Consider the following 27,074-nt stretch of genomic DNA (forward strand, 5'->3'; position numbering starts at 1 on the left):
CCCAGGAAGAGCCATTGCAGGGGCACATGGAGGAAGAAGCTGGGCTGCCATGGGACAAAGCATGAGTGGGAAGAGGTGGAGACACTCATCCCCAAGGTGCAACTTCCTACCTGCCGCCCCTCTGAACCTCCATTTTTTTCATCCAGAAATCAGGATATTAATACTAATCATATGGGGTTGTTGTGATTAAGTGAAATTAGGTAAGACTATGTGTTTGACCAATCGTCGTGCAATAAATAGTGACCAAGACACATGTTATGGCTGCCACTTGGCTGTAAAGGATTTGAAAAACAAGATTGGAGCAAGAAAAGGATATGGGGTTAATGGAATTATTTTTGTTGTTGTTTTTTAACATGAAACAGATTCACTGGAGCATGTTTAGAGATGGAAAATATAGCCAGAGAAAGTGAGGAACACTGTCCCCTGTTGAAATGAACCTATGACCTTGGCGGTATCAGCTCTGGTTATAAGGAAACAGAGCTGACTTGAAAATCCTCAAATGTATTTGGAAAAGCCACTAGGGTTCCCAGAAAGCATAGCTGTTCAGAAACCTCAGGAAATGCCATCCGTGGCTTCAATAGGCCTTATCACTCCAGCTATAATATGCTTTCTGGAATGAAATGTTGTTGATTATACAGCCAGGCTATGATTTTCTGATTTGTGCAACAATATCTCTCTGGAAGGAAGATAGATTGTCATGCATTGAATTCCTAATCTAATGCCTAATTTTGTCCAAGGTACTGTAAATCTTGATGTGTTACCTGAAGGGAAACCTTCGATTTCCAAAAAAAATGAGTATTACAGAGTTTTCTATGACCCAAAGAGACTCGTGCAGCAGGCACAGGCCACGCAGCATGGATTTTTGCCAACCACATTAAGATGCTGAATATAGAAAGCAGCAAGTGCTGATCCTGACCAACTGTCACCCTGTGTCCGGCGGTCTCTCAACTTCCGCAAACACAATTTTTCGAAGTCTGAATTAGCACCAGAAATAAAGGAGGACACAACGCTGTTCTCTAGCAAATAAAGTGCAGAAGGGTTAAGTATGCATGTAACTGTCACCGGGGCATTTTTGGTCTATGAAGGGGTCTGCAGGAGAACCATCCGAACTTCAGTCACCTCTTCAGACCTAGTAGGAGAGAGCAGGTGGGGTTGAAGACCACAAAGGCAGTTAAAGATGGGTTGCCAGGAAACAAATTTGCCCATAATTTTCTTTCTTTTTTAAAAAAAATTATTTTTTTATTCATGAGAGACACAGAGACACAGGCAGAGGGAGAAGCAGGCTGCCTGTGGGGAGCCTGATGCGGGACTCGATCCCAAGACCCCAGGATCACAATCTGAGCCAAAGACATATGCTCAACCACTGAGCCATCCAGATGCCCTGAAATTTGCCCATAATTTTCAAACTTAATTCAATTGGTTTCTTCCAGGTAGAAGATATCTTCCTGATATCCTTAGGTATAGGGGTTGTCTCTGTGTTCCCATCGTCTGCGGTGCTTAAACTGTTGAGGTTCTTATTTATTGAAGACTCCAGAATGTCTCGACAGGAATGGACTAATGGGCTTCCACCTGATGGGCAAGGGCCGCTCGAAGCTGTAGTTTATCATCCTTTTACAAAGGATTGAGGAAACACCAATTGTCCATATCCGCAATTTGGGGGGAAGGGGCCACTGGAAAATAAAGGAAAACCTCAGCATCAACCAGTGTCTACTATGTGCTAAGTACTCAGGAAGAGTTCATTGGGATTATTTCATTGATGCAAAGTCATATTTGTGGTCTAAGTAGTAAAGCAAGTCTGAGCAAGATGAGGAGAGGAGGCTAGGGTGAGATCTGCTGTGCCTACGGTAGGAGATAGGAGAGAGAATGAAAAGGACCCAAGGCCATATTATGGGAGGGCTTGAATTCAGCTCCAGGACTTCAAATATACTTTGAAGGAGGAGCCACTGAAGGTTCTGGAACAGGGGATTCTGAAAAAAAAATTTTATCTACAAGATGTGGTTTCCCAAAGTTTGCATTAAAATAACTATCCACTGTTTCAATACTAAGGGTTCTTAATAATAACCACTGTTTCTTGAAAAATGTTATTGATGCATGTGGTTCTCTTTGATAGATAATATAAATGAGGTCATGTGGATATGTTATTCTAGTATGAAGAGTCCACTCATTAAATTTGTAATTGAATCCCTACTACCTGTATCACACTGTACTAGGCACCCTGAAGATACAAGGATGTGTGAAATCCTAAAGTCCTGTCTGCCGGGAGCTTAACACGCCAAGGAAAGATGGGGTAACTATAATACACTACACAAAAATCCAACTGAGTCAGGTTTGTGAGGTCATCAGTAGCAGAAACCTGCTCAATTAGTCTAGAACGGGTTATGGACATAAATCCTGGAAGTGTCCATGGTAAGGATTCAGATGTGACTGGGGTCCAGGAAAGGGCAGAGCAGCTGGGCCTCCCCAAGTGCCAGTTCAAGAGACTGGAAGCAGATCCCCCTTGCCCTTCCTTCCTTCCCTGCCCCCTCGTTCCTTTCTCTGGGCCAACACTCCCTGCAACACAGGTCACATGGCTGTCCCATGTGCCTTGGATCCAGCCACATCCCAAAACACTGCCTAAAATCAAGGTCTTTCAGGCCCAAAGTCAGAAGTCCCATGTTGGGTCAGTTGTCCAGCCTGGTCCAATCAGCTGTGGGAGAAGATATGTGGAGATGAGTCATGTGGTATCACCAGTTCCAGACCCCTCACCCACGGCAATGGGGTGGCACTCTGTCCAAACAGAAGGCAATTGTGACATAGAGAGACACCCCAAAACATACCTCCCTTGCCAGTGTGATTGGAAGAGCTCAGGGGGCAAGTGGTCTAGGGGTTCAGAGGAGGGTAAGATACCTCACAGCTGAGGAATGCATGGAACCTTCCTGCCATCAAGGATCAAGGATTTCCAGTCACACGGGAGGACATTGTAAGTAGTACGACACACACATGCACTTGCACACACACATACCAGTAAAGGTAAAGACAGATAAGGACTGTGAAGGAAGCCATTGAGATACCAGCCGTTGAAGAAAGCAGCAGGGTCTACTTTAGATGGTCTTGCACTAGTGAGTTGTCTCTCCATTCTCCCTGAGATGGTGAGACGTAAAGTGAGAACTAAATGATAAGAAGCTGGCCATAGAAAGTAGCATTCCAGGCAGAGCCCAGCATGTGCAAAGGCCCTGAGGTTAATGTGAGTTTATGTGTTGAGGTGGAGCCCAGTGACTGAGGGAGGATCACCTGAGGTGAGAACAGATGGGCAGGAGCAGGTCATGTTGACCTAGTAAGCCTTGGTAGGAGCTGGATTTTGTACAAAGTGAAAGGGGAAGCTATTAAAGAGGATGGTAAGCAGAAGTATATTGTCAGACAATTTAAATGTTCAGAGGAACCTTCCAGCAGCTGTGTGAAGAATGGATGAGAAGAGGCAAAAATGAAAGCAGGAAGTCTAGTTTGGAGGCTGCTATGGTAATCTGGTGAGAGACATGGTGGTGGCTAGACCCCCACCTCCAGGAGGTGGACAAATGTGGATGGATCAGAGACACAACTAACTGGAAAAACTGGTTGGCCAGAGGGGCTGAGTGAAAGGGAAGAAGCGAAGGTGGCTCCTGTATTAGTAGGAACACGGGAAGGGGTAAGGTGTTGTGTCCTGGAGGGAACAAACAAGAGTTCCAATCTAGACGGGTTAGATTTGTCACGTCTTTGAACTTCCTAGGTACGGTCAGATTTGTGCAAAACTGGAGTGTGGAGGGGACCTGTGGGCTGGAGTGTGCATTTAATGTCAGGGAGAAGCCCCTCAGCAGAGCTTAAGTAAAGTGGGATTTGTTATGAGGATTCTAAGGAAGGAATCTCCCCAAACCTGAGGGCACAGGTCAGCCCGGCAAGCAACGCGCACACCAGAAGCTGAGGCAGCCTCTCTGCCTCCGTATATTGGATGAACCCCTTCAGCCCCACTGAGTCTGAGACTCCAAGCTGTCTGTCTGTCTCCTTTTCTCTGTGTCTGTTGTGTGTGTCTCTGCATCCTTCTCCATGTCTATCTGCATTTGTGTCTGTGCGTCTGTCTCTTTCTTATTCCAAATGCACGGCTATGCGGGTGGGCCTGTGCCTCTCCCTGTGTCTGGCATCTCCACGATCATTTCCCCCTTTTCCCTCTTCATGTGTTGGGAGTATCTGTGTGCTCTTCTCTGCCTCTGTCCATGTGTCTTTCTCTCCGGCTGCACTGTCCCTTCCTTACGCTGCTTCCTTTGACTTGCTTGTTTCCTTCTCCCCCTGCTTCTGTGTACAAGTGATGACACTTGGCTGCTCCTAGTCCACTTTTACAACACCTTCCAATTCCCCTGCCTAAGCGGAGGCTGACCACCGACTCAGAATTCCAATTCCAAATTCCTGGGGGAGAGGAATCTGATTGGCCCAGCTTGGGTCAGGCCTTAATTTCTAGTTCAATTCAGCTGCGGCCAGGGAGGCATGAAGCAGGGGCAGGGAAGTGTCAAGCACCATAAAAATGATTGTATGCTACTGATCAACAGAGCTCGAAGGTCCTGGCCAGTGGAAAAGAAAAAGAGGTAGAAGACTTTGAAAAACAGATAAAATGCTCACTATTAGGAACTATTATAAACATCTAAACTAGAAACATAAGAGAGCTTGGCAAAATTACTGGGTTTAAGGGCAATCTCAGAAAATCAGTACCATCTCTCTACACCAATTAGCCAGTATAGTAGGTAATAACCAATTAGCAAATATTAGTTTTTAAAAGATATAATTCACAATGGCAACAAAACTCATAAAATATATAGGAATAAAAAAATCCTATAGGAAGTAGAATTTAAAATTCAAATAAATACAGGGGCGCCTGGGTGGCTCAGTCAGTTATGCATCCGACTCTTCGTTTTGGCTCAAGTCATGATCTCAGGGCCGTGATATCACGCTCCAGGCTCAGAGGGGAGTCTGCTTGTGATTTTCTCTCTTTCTCTCTGCCCCCCCTCTTGCTCATGCCTACTCTCTTCCTCGCTCTCTGAAATAAATTTTTAAAAATGTTTAATAAATGCAAATATGTGTATCTATGACTTGAATGAATAAATTCCAAGGGTTTGAATGGGATAACTTAATATTATAGGAATATCAATTCTCCCCACATCAGCCTAAATTCAAGACAATCACCATCAATTTTCCAAATGGAGTTGAAAGGAACTTTATAGACTTCCTACTTGCGATGGAAGTAAGAGACTTGAAGGAATTCCTTCTAAGGAACTCTGGGCCTCACAGGCAGTGGCGGCTGTCACTGGGAACAGGGCAGAAGGTGCTTCACCAGGGTTTAAGCCTCACCAGGTGCACCGCAGCCACCCTCTGAAAACTGGTACAGGGCAAGAGGACACGAAGACAGGCTGATGATGGAGACCAGTGTGACTCCCCACAGTGCAGAGCTCCCATGGTGCAGAAAGCTGGCAGTTGGGCTGAAAAGTAGAAGTATAGAGGGCCCTGGATCTTCAGATCCCCATCCCTCCTGCAGGGGAGGTCTTGATTCTACACTCACAATATTCGAAGCCAGTGATAACGGAAGCAAACTACAGGCACAGGGAAGCCAAGAACTCACTTTAACTAAAGGTTAAACTGATTCAGCCCTTCCCACCCACCAGCAGCCTGAGAGAAGGACCACACCTTTCCTGGGGGAAGCACAACTTGCCCCAGATTTTATTGGTCTTTTTCACATCATTGCTATGATATAGTTATTTTTTTAAGAATATAGATATAAAAAATAAAGAAAGAATCTAGATATAAAAGAATATGGATTAACTCCACTTATGGGAAGTTCTAAGCCAACCATGGTGGGGGGTGGGATTGGCAGAGAGCACAAGAAAAAATATCTGGGGTGCTACAAGAGTCTGTATCTTAAGTTTGTCTTAGCTTACTTAATTCTGGACTTTTTTTTTCTTCCATATACTTTTTTGAGATATAATTTTACGCATAACAAACATGGAAAGATCATAAATATTCATTTAAATAAATGGTGAAAGTGATCATATAATTTTTGATATATGCAAGTTATACCTCAATAATTTCTATGAGAGAATAAAAATCTACAGTTAAAAAAAATCTACAGTTAATTGGAACAACCTTAAAAAGGAAGAGTAATGAAGATAAGCTTGCGTTAGCACATAATAAAATATGCTATGAAACCCTAGTAATAAAAACAGTCTGGTATTGCTTTACAAACAGATAATGGACCAAAAGAACAGAATAGAGAGCCAAGGGAGACTCATTATTACACCTCTTATATACTCTTACTCTTAAAGTAACACCATAAATCAAAGAAAATATTGTTTAGTAACAGTGTGAAAAACTGGAACAAAAGAAAAATAAAACTGGATTCCTACCTAATATCACTTCATTCCAAATGGTTAAAAGATCTAAGTGCATAAGATAAACATATAATTAAAATAAGATATAGAATATTGTTGTGACCTAAGAGGAAAGCAGTTCCTAAATAATACCTTGAATACGTAAACCACATGACAAAAGTTAGATGGATTTGAGCATATCAAAATTAAATATTTTCCAATTCAATGAAAGAGATTTTGGAGTTAATAGGTGGCAGAATGAAAAAATGTATTTGTGGCATTTAATATCAGCAAGGAATACATTATTTAGAATATACAAGAAACTCCTGTGAATTGAAAGGAATATAGCCAATAACCCCAAATTAAAAATGTTCAAAGGATATGATTTAGCAATTTTATAGAAAGAAAAACTCAAAAAGCTAATAAGCATGTGAAGAGATCCTCAAACACATTAGTAATCGGGGAAATTCTAATTAACAAAGTGCCATCTCTTTATGTTTATTAGACTGGTAATATTGGAAAACTGGATAATGCCAAGCGCTGGAGGGGATGTGGAGTATGCAAATTTCCATGTATGGCTGCTGGGAATGGTGTAGCCATTCTGGAAAGGTTCACTGAATACTTAGTCAAATTAGGTACGCAAATACCTATGACCTAGCTACCCTGCTCCTCGGGTCTATATCCCGGGAAATTCTCACACAGTTCACGAGACTCAAGTGTGGGGTTGTTGAGTTGTTTCAGGTTCCAGGGGGTTGGAAGAGTGTCTAAGTAAATTGGGGTGGATACACATCATGGCATGGGTCAGCAGTTAGTAGCAACAAGTTAAATAGGTACCTGGCAGGAAGGATGGATCTGGCCAACATAGAATTCAGTAAAATAAGAAAATAGAATGTATGACACAATACTATTTAGGTTCACTTAAGACACATACACACAGAAAGAACACCACTAGGTCTTTGTAAAAGGACCCTCGCTGAACACTAGAATGATTGGTTGGGGTAAAAGGGAAGGAGAATAGGAGCATAAAATGGAGAAGAAATAAATAAATAAGACAATGTCGGAGATTGGGGGGCATCTTGCGTGGGCCATGATGGTTCTAGGCCACTCATTCTTCGGTACTAACTCAACCCTCTGCACCTGAGGCTTAACTCTGGTTGTAGGAATTCCTTCTCACGGAGAAGAAGGACAATGTCCAAAAGGAAGAATATAGGCTTGTTATTAAGTTCCTGAGGGCCTGCAGTGAAGCAAGTGATTGCAAGAAGGAAGTGTCTTCATCCTTGATTTTCTCAGAAGAAATTGAAGTTCAGAGAAACTAAATAACTTATCCAAGGTCACAGTTTGTAAGAAGCTGTGCCAGGATTCAGACATAGTATCAAAGTGAGTCATCATTCACCAGCTACTGCTCTGGCCCAAGCACACATGGTCGCTCATCTGGACAGCCGCCACCGCCTCCTCACTGGCCTCCCCAGCCCATGCACCCCTATCTACACACACAGCAGCCAGAGCAGCTCTGCGAAAATATGAGTCAGATCATGTCACTTCCCAGCTCAAAACCCTTCACAGCTATCTGTCCCACATCATTCAGAATAAATCTAAAATTCTTACATGCCCCCAGATGGCCTTGACCCCATCCCAGCTTTCCAGTCTCACTGCTGATCACTCTCCATCTGCTCTTCCAGCTCAGCCACTTTGACTCCTTGCTGTTTCTTAAATACTCCCAGGATACTCCAACCTCAGGACCTGGCACTAGCTTTCCCACATTTCCACTTGGCCTATTTATCACTTCACTCAGGTCTCTGCTCATGTGACTTGCCAACAAAAGCCTTCCCTGCCCATCTTAACTAATGCACCATCTTCTACTCATCATTTTTAATGCTTTACTCTGCTTTGTTTCTAGCACTATCCTTACCTGACAGCATATTACCTATATTTTCAATTGTTTTCTTTTTGTCTTCCACCTTAGAATGTGGGCAGGATACTGCTCTGAATCATGTGCTCTGTACAATCCCTGGCCCATGGCGAGCCCTCATGCAACGTACGTGGATGACTATTTGAATGTCTGAGCCCAGAACCCATGTTCTTTCCATTGTGGCACCACCCACAGCTCCCAAACAGAATTTGGGGAAGGGAATATGGTGCAAATAGAAACAACAACAAAGATCAAAAGTGGCCCTTTGCTAGGAAGGAGGTGTGAGGGCCAGAGAGACAAAAATGGGGCTGAACAAAATTGGGGCAAGAGGAGGAAACAGCAGGTACAGGAGATTTTAGGGTTTCAGTTTCTCTGACCTTTCTGTTTCTGCTTCCAGAAAAGATGACAACAAAACTGACCGACCAGTTCTTCCACCACCAGATCAGCCAAAGCCTGATTTTCTTCTTATGAACCTCATGGAGGAGAAATTTCACAACTGCCCTACAAAATCCCCTTCCCAAGTCTGATGATGATCATCACAATATGAAATCAACCCTTATTATAGGCATAAATGTCTCTTGCTGCAATTTTATCCCATTTCCTCCTGGAAATAAAAAATGGGGTAAAGTGCCATATACACAACTCAAATAGGAGATTTCCCCCTGGATTGTAATTATGTCTCTTGTTAATCCCAGTTAGCTCTCAGAATCTAGCTCTTAAGGCTGAACTTGGCAATCAGCTTCCCTAAAAATGTCACTTATTGTAGGGCTCTCCTAAGAGACACCATCGAAGGACCATTAAGAAGAAAGACTCCTTAGGAGGAGGAGAGTAAAATCTTTTCTCAATTTATTGCCCTTCTCTAAAAGCACATGCACTATTCATTTTTACTCCTCACTAAATGATGTTCTTAAGAGCACTGGAGGAACTCTGGCCTGGCCATGAAGCCCATTTTGGCCTGCAAAAGGAGAATAAGCCACTCTCTCCAGCACCATCTGAAACGCCATCCTCATAGATTCATCTCTTTGAGTTGAGCATTGCTCTCTTCAGGTTTGCATATAAAATGTCAATAGCTGGGACACCTGGGTGGCTCAGTGGTTGAGCGCCTGCCTTGGGCTCAGGGTGTGATCCCGGCATCTGGAATCAAGTCCTACATTGGGCTCCTTGCAGGGAGCCTGATTCTCCCTCTGCCTATGTCTCTGCCTCTCTCTTTCTGTGTCTCTCATGAATAAATAAATAAAAATTTTTAAAAAAATGTTGATAGCTGAAGATGAGATACAAGTCCTTCATGTATCAGCCTAATGGGCATTTATTGTTTTTGCTACCTGTGCTCAGCCATCCTTCTTCTGGATACTGCACCCCTCCCATACACACATCCCAGTTCACTTGCAGTAATCACCCTCAGTAACAGTTTTTACTATGCCGCATAACAAACAATCCCAAAACCTTAGTATTCATAGCAATAAGTGTTCATGTTCACATGTCTGGGACCAAGTATGTGTTTATCTTGTCTGGGTTACCTCATATTTCTGGGGGCCACCTGGCTGTTTACTAATCCAGGTTGGCCCCTGCTACACAACTGGGGTGACTTGACTCTCCTCCATGTGTCACATGTCACATGTTCACATGTCTGGGACCAAGTATGTGTTTATCTTGTCTGGGTTACCTCATATTTCTGGGGGCCACCTGGCTGTTTACTAATCCAGGTTGGCCCCTGCTACACAACTGGGGTGACTTGACTCTCCTCCATGTGTCTGTCATACACCTAGATATGTCCTCACGTTGATGGCAGCAGTGCAAGAGAGCACACGAAAACAAACAAGCTCAGAAATGACCCCAGCTCCAGAATTAATGCAAACTTAAACAAACACAGTTAACTGAAAAGATAAATGTTGGTGAAATGATGTTGGATGGAGAACCAACTGGTGAATCTCCTCACACAGTGATTTGGCAAATGTACAGTCCTTTCACCTGAACGTAATACTTCTGGGGACTTATCCTAAATAAACAGAGAACCGTTCAAAGATGGGTGTACGAGTGCACCTATATATATATATGACATGATACATATAAGGCAAGAAATATTTACTCTGCAGTTGGGTATCACATTTGTGGGAGTCTACTTTTCTTAAGAAACCACACATATTTATATAGACATATATTCATTAAAAAAAAGTTTAAATGAAAATACAAAAATGTTAATTGCAATTATCTGTCTCTGGGTGGAGAATTAAGAGATATTTTATTTCCTTTGCTTGTCCATATCTTCATATTTTCCCACAGTGGACCTATATTATCCATTTAATTTAAACTTTATTAAAATGTGCCTGCTTTTCCATTCTGGTGACAGTCTAACTCATATCTTTTTTAGGAGTGTTTTGCCCTTGGCCTGGTACTTCTTAGCAATGCTGGCATCCTAACCATAATCTTCTCCAGTTTCATTACCACATGGGCTTATCACCCTGTAACCAACTAATTCAGGGATGGCCCCTGGCTCCCTAGCCCCACCTAGAATATGCAGCCTAAGACGCCTACCCCAAGGCTGTGGTTCTATTCCCAGCTGCAGGAAACTAACTCAGTTTTCTTTCTGCAAAAATCAAAATGCACACAATTAAGAGTGCCTTCCTCTGGAGGATTCCAGGCCCCAGAGCTGCTGCTGGCTGCACCTTGGGAACAGGAGCCCTGTGCTGAATGCACTAAGGAGCTCATTACTCAAAGGTGCCCTGTGGCAAACCATTTGCAAAGCAAGAAAGCTGTTTGTAGAGTGAGTAATCACTCTAGCGTTTGAGTTTCACTCACAAGAAATGTTAACAGCACATTGTAAACATCATTCATGTTAATACTGTTTTTTTCACTCCTTCGTTTTCAGAGTGAAGCATTTCTTCATCTGTCCCTGATCCAAAACTTATATATACTTGAAAGAATGTATCTGGTTGGCAAATAATGTTTTTCAATTTGTATTCCAATATCTGAATTGGCTTTGATTTGGCCTTAAAGACTTGGCTGACCTTCCTAGACTGTAAAGTGACAGATTCTTCCAGAAATGCATCTAGAATAAGCACAGGGCAAAGATAAAATGAGAGGCTCATATGATCTTCACTGAAGTGTCCCCGGGGGCGACGGGAAATGGGCATCATGACCACCAAACCTCTCTTTCCTCCCCCCTCCCACTTCTGTACGTCTTATAGTCCACTCAGGCTGCTCTAACAAAAAATACCATGGATGAAGCAGCTCAAACACCACACATTCATTTCTCACAGTTCCCAAGACTGAGAAGTCCAGCAGATGGTGTGTCCTCACTTGGTGGGAAGGGTGAGGGAGCTCTCTGGAGTCTCTTATAAAGGCACTAATCCCATGAGGAGGGCTTCACCCTCATGACCTAATCATTTCTCAAAGGCCCCACTTTCAAATATCCTCACACCCCAGTGTGATGGGATTAGATTTTGGGGGACACAAATCTTCAGTCTATAGCATCTCTGCACAGGACTCATGAGCCCAAAAGCCCCTGACTAGTTCTCATCTGCTCTATCCATCAGTGCGTAACAGCTCCGTATTAACATCTCCTCTTAAGACGAGGGATTGTCCATTTCTCCTTGTAATCCTACCTATTTTTAGGCCATGTTATTAGGAGTATAAGGTCATAATTATATCTTGATGAATGACACCATTAATCATGAAGCGTCTTAATGCTTTTCACGTTAAAATCTATTTTGTCTCAAAGAGCAGCTCTCTTTGGGCTAGCATCTGCCTGATAAATCCTTTCCATCCTTTATCTTTTCTATATTAATTTTGTCTGTGACTCTTACAAGCAGCAAACAAATGGATTTTAAAACTTTAGTCAACATGATGGTCATCATATTTTTCTAAAGATTTTATTATTTATTTATTTATTTATTTATTTATTTATTTGAGCGAACAAGCTCGAGAGAGAGAAAGAAAGAGAATGAGCAGGGGAGAGGCAGAGGGAGAAGCAGACTCCCCCCTGAGCAGGGAGCCAGATGTGGGGCTCAATCCCAGGACCCTGAGATTCTAACAGAGCTGAAGGCAGCCACTTAACCAACTGAGCCACCCAGGAGCCCCAGTCATTGTATCTAATTAGTTAGTTGAAAAAATTTACATCTGGATGAGTGATACATTTTTTTTTATTGTTTTAACATATTTTTCCTATCATTTTTTTCTCTTTTCTGAACTTGGGGGTTTTATCCCCCCCGATTTGATTACATTTCACTTTTTTTTACTCCTCTCTTTTTTGTCCTTTAATGGTTATAATATCTGTTTCTATTAGTTTAGTGATTGCTTAAAAAACTTTAATACTTACCTTTTGTTGTGTATATTTTCTAACAAAGTCCAATGTTTGGGAGTGTCACACTTTCCTCCTTCTAAACCATATGGGGTCATCTTCATTGTTGATACTGTTCAGAATGTCAGGGCCACCTCTGTTGAGGTGGGAGAGAGGAAAGGAACCAGATGGAGGGTTATCCCCTGACAGTAGGAATATTAAGGACACTCATTCACAACCCTGAGATAACTAGATTTAGGTGACCACCCATTCATGTATCTCTAGATTGAGACATATAGATATATACATGTATCTATATATTTTCACACATAACATTTTCATAAGTGGACTTACATATTTGCTTTTTAAATCCAATGACTGGTTTTATTGAACTTTTTGAGTTTTGTTTACCTCTCTCCCACTCTAATACTCACATCTTATATAACCAATATATTAATAATTTGTCTAAACATCTGTATTAGCTTTTTCCAGACTCATTTAATCATAGATAGGTAAATGAGGGAAAGAAGAAAGAAAGAAAGAAGGAAAGAAAGAAAGAAAGAAAGAAAGAAAGAAAGAAAGAAAGAAAGAAAGAAAGAAAGAATTTTAGTCATTATTTCATAAAACTAGGATTATGTTATACTCTGAAGTTTGCTTTTCCCACTTTATAATTCATCACATAAATTCTCTGTAGTCAGCTGTTATATACCTTATTTTCTGGAGGTTTTTATTGTGGAATTTTTCACACATATACAAAAGAAGTGAGAAAAGTATAATGAACTCTCACTATATCCATCATCTGGCTTCAACAGTTACCAATATTTACATTTTGCCAATCTTGTTTAATTGTGCTAGGCATCATAATAGCTCCCCACAGCCCTTCACAGTCTATCCTCTAAGTATATGTTACTTTACATAGCAAAAGGGACTTTGCAGATGTGATTACGTTAAGTGCATTGAGATGAGGAGATTATCATGGATTATCCAGGTGGACCCAACCTAATCATGTGAATCCTTAAAATTGGAGAATCTTTCTTGACTATAGTTACAGAAGGAGACGTAACTGTAGTAGAATGACCAGAGAAATGCAACCTTGATGGCTTTGAAGATAAAGAGGGCTGCGAACCAGGGCTTCTAAAAGCTGGAAACAACAAGATAATGGATTCTTCCCTAGAGCCTCCAGAAGGGAACACAGGCCCTTGAGAAGCAGATCAGACTGCTAACCTACAGAACTGCAAGGTAATAGATAGGTGGGGTTTTTTAGGTTACTAAATTTGTGTTAATTTATAACAACAGTGAAAAACGAATATACCCAATTAAAAAATGAATATACCTCCCTTTCCTCTTTTCTTTTTTCTTTCTTTCCTTCCTTCCTTTTCCCTCCCTCTTTCTTTTTTTTCTTTTTTCTTCCTTCCTTCCTTCCTTCCTCCCTCTCCTTCTCCTCCCTTTCTTCTTTCCCTCTTCTTACTTTCTGGTGCAATATTTTATAGCAAATTTCAGATATCATTGTATTTTATCTATAAATACTTCATTTACCATATATTTTCAACAGATGAGGATTTTTTAAATAACCACAATATCTATTACACCTTACAAAATGAATAATTGTTTAATATCATTGAATAGTCAGTGTTCAAATTTTCCTTAGTGTCTAAAAAAAAAGTCTATTTTTATTCATGGTTTTATATAATTGGGTTCTAAAGAAAGTTAAGTTACATTTTATTGATACTTCTCTTAAACCACTTAATTCACACTAGTTTCCTCTTCTCGATCCTTTTAAAGAAAAAGCTGGTCATTTGCTCAGTAGAATTGGCCACATTCTGAATTAAGATGACCATAGGGCAGCCGGGTGGCTTAGCGGTTTAGCACTGCCTTCAGCCCAGAGCATGATCCTGGAGACCGAGGATCAAGTCCCATGTTGGGCTCCCTGCAAGGAGCCTGCTTATCCCTCTGCCTGTCTCTCTCTCTTTCTCTCTCTCTCATTCTCTGTGTTTCTAATAAATTTATTAACAAATAAATTAAAAATCTTTTTAAAAAATTTAAGATGACCACACCTCTTAAGGTAGCAATTAACATGTTCTTCTATCCTGAATATTTCCTGTAAAATGGAGGTTAGATCTAGAGGCTTGATAACATTTAGATTCAATTCGTTCAGCTTCCTGTTGCATTACACATGGCTATTTTGCTATGAGCGATAATGAAATGGATTGGTGGGTTCACGTATTGTCAGCCTACCCATCCTTCATAAAGTATCCCAAAAGCTTTAGAGAAAATCTGTGATATGGGGAGTCAATTGCCTAAATCTATCATTTCATTAACATTGTTTTAGTATCCTTAGAACCCATATACATATATGTGATGCATTTTTATATTTGCAATTTTTAAAATTACTCAAGTTTCCCCAACTTTAGCCAATGGAAGCAACTCTGATTGACTCCTGTATTCTCTTGACAAACCCCTTTAGTGCTTGATAGCCTCCGCTTAGTACAAAATACCATTTGGAGACCACAACCTAAGTGATCAGGGTTAACTCACTCTTTTAAACCCTAAATAATAGTTCATGCTATGAGCATCAGAAATTACAGGTGAGTGCACTCAACTGTATTCTAATCCTCTTAGTGTGGCTTACTGCATGCTAAAGACTACATCTCCTGCCCCTCCTAGATATGTAATTCCTCATTTGACTGAGTTTCTACCAAACAGGCACCTGGAGAGATTTGGAAGTCAAAAGTCTGGAAGAATTTTGCTTTGGCTTCTTCTGTTAGCACAGTCACAGAGGCTGAGACATGAGAGCTGTCCTAGAAATCCCAGTGACTGGTGCCTAGCTTCACAGATTGCAAGAAGCAGGGCAAGGATTTTGCTGTTTTAGACAACTGCTGCAGTATATTTTGAATCTAGCAATTGGAGCTGGCGCCTCCTGAATGTCTGGCTTTATTAGTCAGCTTTTACTAGGTTATGCTGCTTAAAAAAATAAATTCTTACTAGTTAACGACAAAGGGTGATTTCCCCTAATGTTGTACACCGACTATATGTTCGATTTGACTCTACCCATGTGTCTTCTTTATTCTAGATCCAGGCTGGCTGAGGAAAACCCATCTAGGGACATGCCATTGCAACAGATTAAACAGAGAGATGGTGGAACCATGCAAAGGCAGTTAAAGCTTTCATTTGGAACTGGCACACATCCTCCCACTGACATTTCATTGGTCACAGCAAGTCATGTGGTTAAGCTTAAAGTTAACGGGGTAAAGTATAATCTTTTGCAAAGAAAGGGGACAAATAAACTGAGAATAATGCAATCCGCCACTGTGGCATTGTTTGTGCAGAGAGAGAGAAACAACCATGATGGGCCAGTTCTATGCTGGTGTCCTGAGACTCTCTCCTCCAGGCCTCCCAAGGACCGGGCACTTACCCAACCCTCCATATCAACTCACTTTTTCCTCCAATCTACTGTAACTGAACTCTGAAGCCACAGAATGAATGCACCATCGTTGTTCAGTCCACATTGATAGGCACTCATTTTGTCTCTACATTTTTTTTTTTTTTTTTTTTTTTTTTACTTTTTCTACTAAATGTCATGCTGCAACAAACCCCTTTAAAATATAGACGTAAGGGATGCCTGGGTGGCTCAGTGGTTGAGCGTCTGCCTTTGACTCAGGGCATGATCCCAGGGTCTGGAATCGAGTCCCACATCGGGCTCCTGCGGAGAGCCTGCTTCTCCCTCTGCCTGTATCTCTGCCTCTTTCTCTGTTTCTCATGAATAAATAAATGAAATCTTTTAAAAAAAATATATATATATAGACTTAAATGCTATATCTTTCTTTATTCCTATGGTACTTAGTTCTAGATGTGGGATTACAGAGCCAGAGAATATAGATGTTTTTAATTATAATCATTATTTCCCTTTTTCTTTTTTAAAACTAAAACAATTGTTATTTTTCCCTGCATGTTTACCAGTGGTATCTAATGTAATTCTTTGATACTTTTGCCATCTGATAGGTGACAAATGTTATTTCTTAGAACCTTTCATTTGTATGTTGCTGCCCACTGGTGAAACTAGACATTTTTTTTTTTTTTTTTTTTTACAGATTTATTGAGGTATAATGTACATCTATAAAATTCATCCATTGGAACTTTACAGTTGGATGATTTTTAGTGAATTTATATTGTTGTGCAATCATCACCATAATCCAATTCTAAAACTTTTTCCTCACTCCAAAAAGCTTTCTCATGCTTGTTTGTAATCAATTCCTGCTACTACCCCAGCTCCAGGCAACTACTGATCTGCTTTGGGCTTTAGGTTTTCCTTTTTGGGATACTTTATATAAATGGAATCATGTAACATACAGTCTTTTGTGTCTGGCTTCTTTCACGTGGACTGTTCTCACTGTTCATCCATGTAGCAGCATCTAACAGTTGTTTGATCCTTTTTATCGCTAAATACTATTCCATTGTATGGATATACGCATTTTGTTTATCCATTTCCCAGTTGATGTATATTTAGATTGATTTTACTTTGGGCTATTATAAATCACACTACTATGAAAATTTGTGTTTAAGTCTTTGTGTGGACATGAATTTTTTATTTCTCTTGGGTAGATACCTAGGAATGGAATTGCAAAGCCATATGGTGTTTATATTTAACTTTTTTTTTTAAGTGCCAAACTTTTCCAGAGTGGTTGTACCAATCTATTTTTCACCAGCAATGTACAGGCTTTCTGTTTCTCCATATCATTGTCAGCACCTGACTTTGTCATTTTGATTAGAGCCATCCTAGTGGGTATAATGACATCCCACTCAGTGGTTTGAAATTGCATTTCCCAAATAATTAATGATATCAAGCACCTTTTCATGTGCCTATGAGCCATTCATATACTTCCTTTGGTGAAATATCTACTCAGATCTTCTACTTGCTTTTAAATTGTTGATAACTTATTATTGAGTTGTAAAGCTTCTTTATGTATTTCGAATACAAAACCTTTACCATATATATGATTTACAAATATTTCCTCCCAGCCACAGTTACGCTCAGACATTCATGCTGCACCCTACCCTGGTTGAACCACTTGGGCAACCAAGTTTAAAATGAGGGAAATGAGGAATAAGAACAGTCCCAGGCAACAGTCCTATAAACTCCCACTGTTCTCACCTGAAGCTCAGGGACTTTGCAGAATAAGCACTTCTCAATATGTTGTTTGCCCCTGCTCAATTTCCAGACCTCTGAAATTGTTGTTTTGACTATTTTTTCCATTCCTTAATTGTGTTTTCCAATTCTTAATTGTGTTTTGAGGATTTACCAATCTATTTGCTCCCCCATGGTGGAAATTGCTAGACATCTCTTTTTATGTTTATGACGGGTTGGAGTGGGGCTTCTTTCTCAACAGCCCCAGAAGCACCCGGTTTTATTGTCTGGAACTGAGTCATATGCCAATCCCCAAATCACTCACAGTGGCCATGGGACACACAAGCCTGCCTAAAGAGTTGGCTGATCCTCCAGAAGTGCACTGTACCCCAGTTCATGAAGCTAGGACAGAAGGCTAGGTGGCAAGAACAGTCAACATTCACCACAGCATCCCTTCAGAGTTGTGACTCCCCATGTGACCAACCAATCACATCACCAGCCAATGACCAATCCCTATAATGTCCACCAGCTTCAGAGATAACCTGTCTGAGCATGTGACCTTGCTGAGTTCTTAATGAACTAAGTTCTAAACAAAGCCTCCCAAGATTCAGGTACAGAAACCTGCTTTGGAATAGAGAAGATTTCAGTACCATGCCTCCATCCCCACTCACCACACCAAGGTCTCTTCCAGGCACAGCCTAAGAACTTAGAATTCTAATTTTCTCTTGTGTTTTATATTTTACTTTTTCTCATGTTTCCATTTAGTCTCTTGTGCCTCCTTCTCAGCAATGTTCTATTTTAACATTCCTTTACCTTCTCATTTTAATGACTTCCATGTTCTGCTTCTGTCATTCTCTGGCTTCCTCTCTTGCTCTCTCTCTTTCTATTATCAACATCTATTTATTGAACACCCACAACAGTCAGACACTGTGTACAGCTACAACGTTTCAAAACAAAGATGTATTAACTATAATCCCTTCCCTCAAGTTTACAATGTCTTTGCCAGAAAGAGCCTATCATTCATGGTGAAGCTTACAGCAAAAGTATAACAAGTAAGTGCAACATGAGTGATGCTGACGGTGCAGGCTATGCATTCTCCCCAGGCTGGCCTTGTGCACAGACAACTTAGCTGAAAGCTTCTGTAGCATTAAGAAGGCCTCCAAGCCCCCAGAATACCTTACTTTACCCAGGTTTTGAAATTCCTCACTTCACCTCTTCACACACCTAAAAAATTCTCATAATTTGAGAATCACTAGGGACTAGATGCCAGGCATTTGTAATAGATTAGTTCCAAAAGGTTGCTCTCCTCCCCCTTCTCTTCCTCCTTCCCTTCCTCCTCTTCGAGAGAGAGAGAGAGAGACAGAGGGAGAGAACATGAGTGGGGGGCAGGAAACAGAGGGGGAGAGAGAGAGAGAGAGAATCTTAAATAGGCTGATGCCCAGTGCAGATCTGGATGTGGGGCTCCATGCAGGGCTCAATCTCACAAGCCTGTGGTCATAACCTGAGCTGAAATTAAGAATCAGATGCTTAACCAACTGAGCCACCAAGTACCCAAGGTTGCTTTCTTCTTAAGATGAGTGGTATCAATTAAAAAGTAAGGTAGCAGCTTTGACGTGGTGGAGAAGGGATTGTAGAGCATGGATCCACGTTAAAGAAATGGGCCTGCATGGGGCTCCCCCAAGGATATCATGTGCCTTTGATGCAGGATAACATGGGTACAGAGGAAGGACGAGGACCCAGATGAGGAGAGAACCTCCAAATATTGGTCCCATATACTTCACTTCTGGATCAGGGACCACTCAGAATTCCATCCATCCATTATCCCGTTTAATTTTCTTCCTTGTTTTCCTCTCCCAATCAACTGCCAGCGATGGGCAATAGTTTAGATATAATTTAGAGTTCAGTGACCTAGACAAGGCATTTCCACTTCCGATGAAGTTTAAAAAATGTTGCAGTTCATGTGATCAAGTCTTGCTAATGTCATGGGCTAGTGAATAACTGCAACGAAAAGCAAAATCTTCCATTCTATCATGGGCTTCTTACCCATAGTGAGTTATCACAAGGGCAAGCCAAGTGCAGAAACACCCCATTGGCGAGGGGACAATGGAGAGAATTATTCATGCTATGGAAATTTTGAGAAACTGAAAAAATAGACCCTAGGGAAAGGGGGAATCACACTATAAGAGAGAAAAAAAACTTCACCTTTAAGTGTGAAATTAGTTTACCTTTGTTAAGACACCCATCCCATGAAAACTATAAATATAGCATCCTGATTATTTAAGAGAAAAACTCTAATTTTCAAGTTTGTGCTATTTCTAGCAATTCCAATCTGCTATGCAGGAAGCGTGAGAGTGCTGATAATTAAGGAACACTATGTTAGGCGATGATAACACACCGCCTCTGGATCCCGGCTCACAGTACCTTGTAAATGTGACAAAATCAGATTTGATACTGCTAAAATGTCAGGAATACATGTTAGCAATCCTCTGACTTCAATACAATTCAGTGATGCTTAACGTCGCACTGCAATCCTTGTGTCAGTGTTCCTTGTCATAGATAATACGAATTGAAGATAATTATTACAAGGAAATATCAAAAAGCCACAAGCTGAAATAATTTACAAATCACCCCCCCTCCTGCTTTTTGTCACTGACCTGCATAAACTGCAGGACCAGCAGTCATGAAAATGAGGGGGGGTTGCCTGAGTTCCTCAGAATCTTCAGGACTGTAATGCATCAGAAAATGAACTCATGATTGTCTTACACATCCACCCACCTCTAAACACTACTGATGACCTCCTAGCAATCACTTAAGCCCCAAGCTGATTGTATTCCCAGATTCCTCCTTTTCTCATACCAATCTCACTAAGTCCTCTCAAGTTTACCAACTTCTCCAATCCCAGGTTCTGTTTCAGATCTTCCCCAGCTCTTAAAGTCATCTCCTGTCTCTGGTCTAATACCTGAGTGAGGTACCCAAACCACAAGTCTGGAAGTGTCCCTGTCCTGTTTAAAAGCCCTGCAGTGGTCTCCTTTACCTCTAGGTTGAAGGTCAAGTTCTTTGGCATGCCTACGCGGTCTTCCGTGATCCGCCCCTACCCATCTCTTTGGCTAGACCCCCAATCCCTGCTACCTGCACCTTGCACTTTGTACCCAAACCAGGACCATCAAACCATGTAGGTACATATACCCTATACTGTTCTAGGGCATGTTTTTCAATGCCAGCCTCACCCACCACCTTCACCTGGAGAGCTACACTCATCTTTTAAGACTGCAGGAGGCATCTCCTCCAGAAAGCCTTCTCTGAGCCCACAGAGAAAAATAGATGTGCTTCCTTGGCCTTCTCCCATCCTTCTCTCTGTTGTATCATATTGTTTACCTTTCCTTCTGTCTCGACAGTTAGGAGGCCCCTCAGGGCAAGGACTGGATCTTATTTATCTTCCCTATGCCCAGCACAGAACAACAGACCAGGGATGTTGTAGGCATTCTGGAATTTGAACCTGAGCACAGATTTAATTAAGTTACGGTGAGAATTGTACAAATCAAAATTTGTACAACTTCTCAACAATTCATTGGTTGAGGGGACCACTTTCTTCGATCCCTAAAATTCCTGTATTAAAGGAGCAGTGATTGGATTCAAGCATTTATTCAAATATGTCATAAAATTATAAAATCATGGACCACATATTTATTTACATACAATATACATTGTTCTATGTTCTAGAATGGACATAAAAGTGTCATTCTTTATATTTTGAGATATATCTTGTTTTTTCACTCAACAATGTACTTTTTAGATTTATCAATGTTGATACATTTAAGATCTCATTCATACATTTTCATTGGTATGGTGTATTCCATTGTATGAATATATCATGGCTTATATGTTCATGATATATTTTATTACTGGAATATGTGACCAATATGTAGGACTTTTTATTCCTAATAATATTACCTCCATTACTGAGTTTTCTCTTATACTGAAAATGCCACATAGATTACTTTCTTTTGATTTGTACTTGTAGGTATATCTTGCCTGATCTCTTTATCTGCAAATATTCTGACTTTATATTAACAATATCTTTAATGAACAACAAAGAGCTTGATTTTATTATTTGTAATCAATCTGTTATCTCTGCTTTTGGTAATTTCAAACTTCTGAATGCTGATATATTTAGACTTATTTATTACTGGGTAATTTTTTTTGGCTTGTTTCTTTGCTTCTTTTAATTTCCTTTTTTGAAGAACTTTCTTGCCTTCTGTTAAATTAATAAAGTTCTTATTCTTTCCTTTTACCCTTTAAATAATTTGGAAGCTATGGACTTTTTTTTTTTTTTTACTCTGTTTACATTTACCTTTTAAGTTCTTTTTTTAAAGATTTTATTTATTAATTTGAGAGAAAGAGAGGGAGCACTAGTATGGGGAGTAGCAGAGGGAGAAGCAGACTCCCTGCTGAGCAGAGAGCCCAACTCTGATCCTAGGACTCTGAGATCATGACCTGAGCTAAAAGCAGATGCTTAACCAACTGAGACACCCAGGCACCCTATCTTTAAATTCTTTTAATAAAAAATATTTATTGATATATAATTCATGTAATTCACACAAAGTGTATAATTCAATAATTTATAATATATTCACAGAGTTGTGAAACCATCATCCCAATCAATTTTAGAAGATTTCATCACCACAGAAACAAACCCCATATCCGGTAGCAGTCACTCTTAGGGTTCTTTGGATGCCTCCCTCCCTGCCCAAGGCAACCCTAATCTACTGTCTATCTTCACAGATTTGCCTAACTTTGACATTTCTTATAAATGGAATCATATTTTAGTCTTTTGTGACTAGCTTCATCTTTCACTAAGCATACTTCCATATTTCACTGATGCTATAGTATGTATCAGTGCTTCATTCTTTTTATTGCTAAATAATATTCCATTGTATGGGTATACCACATTTTATTTATCCAGTGATCAGTTGACAAACATTTGGATTGTTTCCAATTTGGGGCCATTATGGTTAATGCTTTTACAAGTTATTGTGGGAACATACACTTTTCTCTTGGGTATTCTTAGGAACAGAATTTATATATTTAACCTGTTGAGGAACTGCTAGACTGTTTTCCCAAGTGGCTGTACCATTTTGCTTCCCTACTAACAATATGTAAGAGCATCAATTTCTCCACATTGTCACATTTGCTGTCTGCCTTTTTGATCCTAGCCAGTCGAGTGGGTATGAAGTGGTATCTCATTGTGGTTTTGATTTGCATCTCCCCGGTGGCTAATGTTGTCGAGCATCTTTTTTATGTGCTTTTGGCCATTTGTATATCTTATTTGGATACATGTCTATTCAGATCCTTTGCTCATTTTAAATTGTATTATTTATCTTATTATTGAGTTATAGAAATTCTTTATATGTTCTGGATACAGTCCCTTATCTGTATATAATTAGCAAAAATTTTCCCCATCTGTCTGTTGTCTTTTCACCCTCTTGGTGTTTCTTTGCAGCACGTTTTTTAAGTTTGATGATTTTCAATTTATTTTTTCTTTTGTTGCTTGTGCTTTGGTGCCATATAAGAAATTATTGCCTAATCCAAGGTCAGGAAGATCTATACCTATGCTTTCTTCTTCTATTTTTTAAGATGCATACTTAATTGTGCCACCATTTCCTTTATTCTCTTTGTGTGAAAAATCTAACACTTCAAAGTCTCCCCATGTCTCAACTGATTTTTTTATTTTATTCCTTTCATGCCATGTTTCAAATGAATCCAAGCCTATTACCTTCCAGTTTTTTCAGCTTTCAATCTGGAGTCCATTAATGTTTTTATTTTCATGTTCCATTTGTTTATATTAACAGGATTTCAAATGATTTTTTTCATATCCACTGCTCCTGTTTCACTTTGCCTATTTAATTTCATCAATTTATATTTTATTACTAGATGCCATTTCTTTATCTCTTTGAGGATCTTAAATACATTTTTTTAAGGATTTTATTTATTTATTCATGAGAGAGAGAGAGAGAGAGAGAGAGAGAGAGAGAGAGGCAGAGACACAGGCAGAGGGAGAAGCAGGCTCCATGCAGGGAGCCAGATGCGAGACTAGATCCCGGGACTCCAGGATCACGCCCTGGGCTGAAGGCAGGTGCTAAACTGCTGAGCCACCCAGGGATCCCCTTAAAGACACTTTTTTAAAAGTAACTTTCACACTGTCATTTTTATTTCATCTGTTGTGGATTCAGCTCACAACTGTCAATCTTTTTAGCATTAGATTTTCTCTTGGGTTTTGAAATTTTTATTTACAGGTTCACCTTGAGTAATAAGGTTTACTTTTTCACCCTCTGTCTCCGAACTCAACTTTTATCCAAAACCAGAACACATACTGGTTCCTCACAGTTCCTCTCCAGTAGTGATGTTCTGGATATTTCCAAACAGTCAGGCAGTAGATGTCACCTTGGCTTGGACCTCTCCACTTCTGCATCCATGCACCTCTCTTCCAATGGAAGGCAGCTTTACATCAGCCATTGCTCCAAGCAGCAGGACTTTATATATTGAATTTCCTTATTTCTAACTGACAAGAAGACTGAGGCTCAGAGACATAAAGAAGCTCACTCAATCATCATATGGTTTCACTCATACATGGGATATAAGAAATAGTGAAAGGGACCATAAGGGAAAGGAGGGGAACTGAGAGGGAAAAATTAAGAGCGGGAGACAAACCATGAGAGACTCCTAACTCTGGGAAACAAACAAAGGGTTGCGGAAGGGGAGTTGGATGGGGGGATGGGGTAGCTGGGTGACGGGCACTGAGGACGGTACTAGATGGGATGAGCACTAGTGCCAATTTGTTGGTAGATTGAATTTAAATAGAAAGGAAGGAAGGAAGGAAGGAAGGAAGGAAGGAAGGAAGGAAGGAAGGAAGGAAGGAAGGAAGGAAGAGAGAGAGAGAGAGAGAGAAAGGAAGGAAGGAAGGAAGAAAGGAAGGAAGGAAGAAAGGAAGGAAGGAAGGAAGGAAGAAAGGAAGGAAGAAAGGAAGGAAGAAAGGAAGGAAGAAAGGAAGGAAGAAAGGAAGGAAGAAAGGAAGGAAGAAAGGAAGGAAGAAAGGAAGGAAGAAAGGAAGGAAGAAAGGAAGGAAGAAAGGAAGGAAGAAAGGAAGGAAGAAAGGAAGGAAGGAAGGAAGAAGGAAGGAAGAAGGAAGGAAGAAGGAAGGAAGAAGGAAGGAAGGAAGGAAGGAAGGAAGGAAGGAAGGAAGGAAGGAAGGAAGGAAGAAAGGAAGGAAGAAAGGAAGGAAGAAAGGAAGGAAGAAAGGAAGGAAGAAAGGAAGGAAGAAAGGAAGGAAGAAAGGAAGGAAGAAAGGAAGGAAGAAAGGAAGGAAGAAAGGAAGGAAGAAAGGAAGGAAGGAAGAAAGGAAGGAAGGAAGGAAGGAAGGAAGAAAGGAAGGAAGGAAGAAAGGAAGGAAGGAAGAAAGGAAGGAAGGAAGAAAGGAAGGAAGGAAGGAAGGAAGGAAGGAAGGAAGGAAGGAAGGAAGAAAGGGAAACTCAAGATCACACAGCCAATCAATAGTGAGACTGGAGTTTAAACTTAGTTCTCTGACTCCAAAGCCCAGGCTCTTCCCAGTGTGCTGGGCTACTCTAAAGGATGACAGCAATGAGTGATGGGTTACATGGGCCCTATGGCTCCAATTAGAGACAACATTCACAGCCACAGGAAATAGAGGGCTGCCCTGAGGGTGGTTTTTATTAAATATCCCTCCACTTGAATGCATCGATTACCATTCCTGAAGCAGCTTTATGTGCCCAGGAGGAGCTTTCTGGTTAGAGTGACACAAGTTCCAGCCCAAATCTGCCCCTTACTTTCAGGGTAAGTTGGACATATCACATCTCTGAGACTGTGTCCTCGTTATGAAGTAGGGTCAGTAATGTTTCTCTTCACAGGTCATAGCAAGGACGCCATGAGCTAACTCACAGAATAGGTAGGTACTCAGTGGTTCCTGTTTCCTTTTCTATGGACATGGCCAGTTTTGCACAGGGGGCTACGCAGGGCTGGAAGCATACTTTTCCTCCTCCTCCCCTGGAATCTGAAGAAAGCACATGCCAGGTAATCCTAGGCACAGTACATCAGACCTTAACACACCCCCATTCTGTAAGATACATTTCCCTACTGATTGCGGCCATGGGCATGAGAATGAGTGGGTAGCAGAGCAAGGCAAGGATCAGTGCCCATGAAGGCATCCATTCTAGTCTTCATAAGAGAACATTTTCCCTTGATAACCTGGAATAGAACAGAGCCTCTAGGAGGCAATAATTTTGGGTGGCAGCTCCAAAGGCTGATACAGCTATGAAGTAAGTCTCAAGAGAGTAGAGCTGTTTCAAAGAAAATAAGAGTAATTCAGAGACTTGGGACTTTTCCTGAATAATGTATTTGAGTTCTAATTTTGTTTTTTCTTTTAAAGATTTTATTTATTTACTCATGAGAGACACAGGGAGAGAGAGAGAGAGGCAGAGACACAGGCAGAGGGAGAAGCAGGCTCCATACAGGGAGCCTGACGTGGGACTCCATCCCGGGTCTCCAGGATCAGGCCCTTGGCTGAAGGCAGCGCTAAACCGCGAGCCACCCGGGCTGCCCAAGTTCTAATTTTGGATAGGTTTGCACACCAAAACTCCTTAACACTACTTGTGCCTGGGTTAGGCAAATATTTCTTGGATATGACATCAAAACCACAGACCATTCAAGAAAAAAGTTAACTAGAGTTCATCAAAATTAAAACTTCCTGCTGACACAAATAAGAAAATGAAAAGTCAAGCCAAAGATTGGGAGAAAATATTTGCAAACCGTGTATTTGATTTTTTTTAAAGTGTATTTATAATATATAAAGAATTCTCAAAATTCAATAAAACAAATAAAAAAACAATTTTAACAATGGACAAAAGATTTTAGCAGGCACTTTACCAAAGAAGATATATAAATGGCTATAAAACACATGAAAAGGAACTTGATATCCTGTTTTAATTGAAGACAGGCACATTAAAAACACAATGAAATACTACTACACCCATTAAAAGGGCTAAAATTAAAAATATTCACTGTGGCAAGAGTTGTCAAGGAACTAGAATTTTCACACACCGCTAATAGCCAAATAGAAAAACCACTTAGAAAATAATTTGACAAGTTTCTTAAAAAGTCAAATTTACACTTATCATGTGACCCAGCTGTAGTCCTAGGTACTTACCCAAGAGAGAAGCATGTATTCATGCAAAAACTTGTACATGAATATTCACGCAGCTTTACTTGTAATAGCCCCAAACTAGAAAGAAGCCAAGTGTCCATTCACATGTGAATAGATAACAAATTATGGTATATCCATATAATGGAATACTAGTCCACAGTGAAATAGAATTTCTACTGGGGCATTCTGAG

General features: G+C 40.6%; 2 long non-coding RNA genes across 2 annotated transcripts in view; one reads left to right on the forward strand and one right to left on the reverse strand.

Annotated features, from left to right (window-relative positions):
• Positions 1–27,074, reverse strand: part of LOC140613941 (uncharacterized) — a 52,822-nt gene that overhangs the window by 19,994 nt on the left and 5,754 nt on the right. The gene's annotated exons all lie outside the window — the stretch shown is intronic.
• LOC140614439 (uncharacterized) lies at positions 2,628–8,913 on the forward strand. The gene is made up of 2 exons (XR_012015300.1): positions 2,628–2,959; positions 8,669–8,913. It is a non-coding gene; the product is annotated as an uncharacterized lncRNA (long non-coding RNA).

Source organism: Canis lupus, chromosome 22 (genome assembly GCF_048164855.1).
Source record: "Canis lupus baileyi chromosome 22, mCanLup2.hap1, whole genome shotgun sequence".
Taxonomy (NCBI): Eukaryota; Metazoa; Chordata; class Mammalia; order Carnivora; family Canidae; genus Canis; species Canis lupus.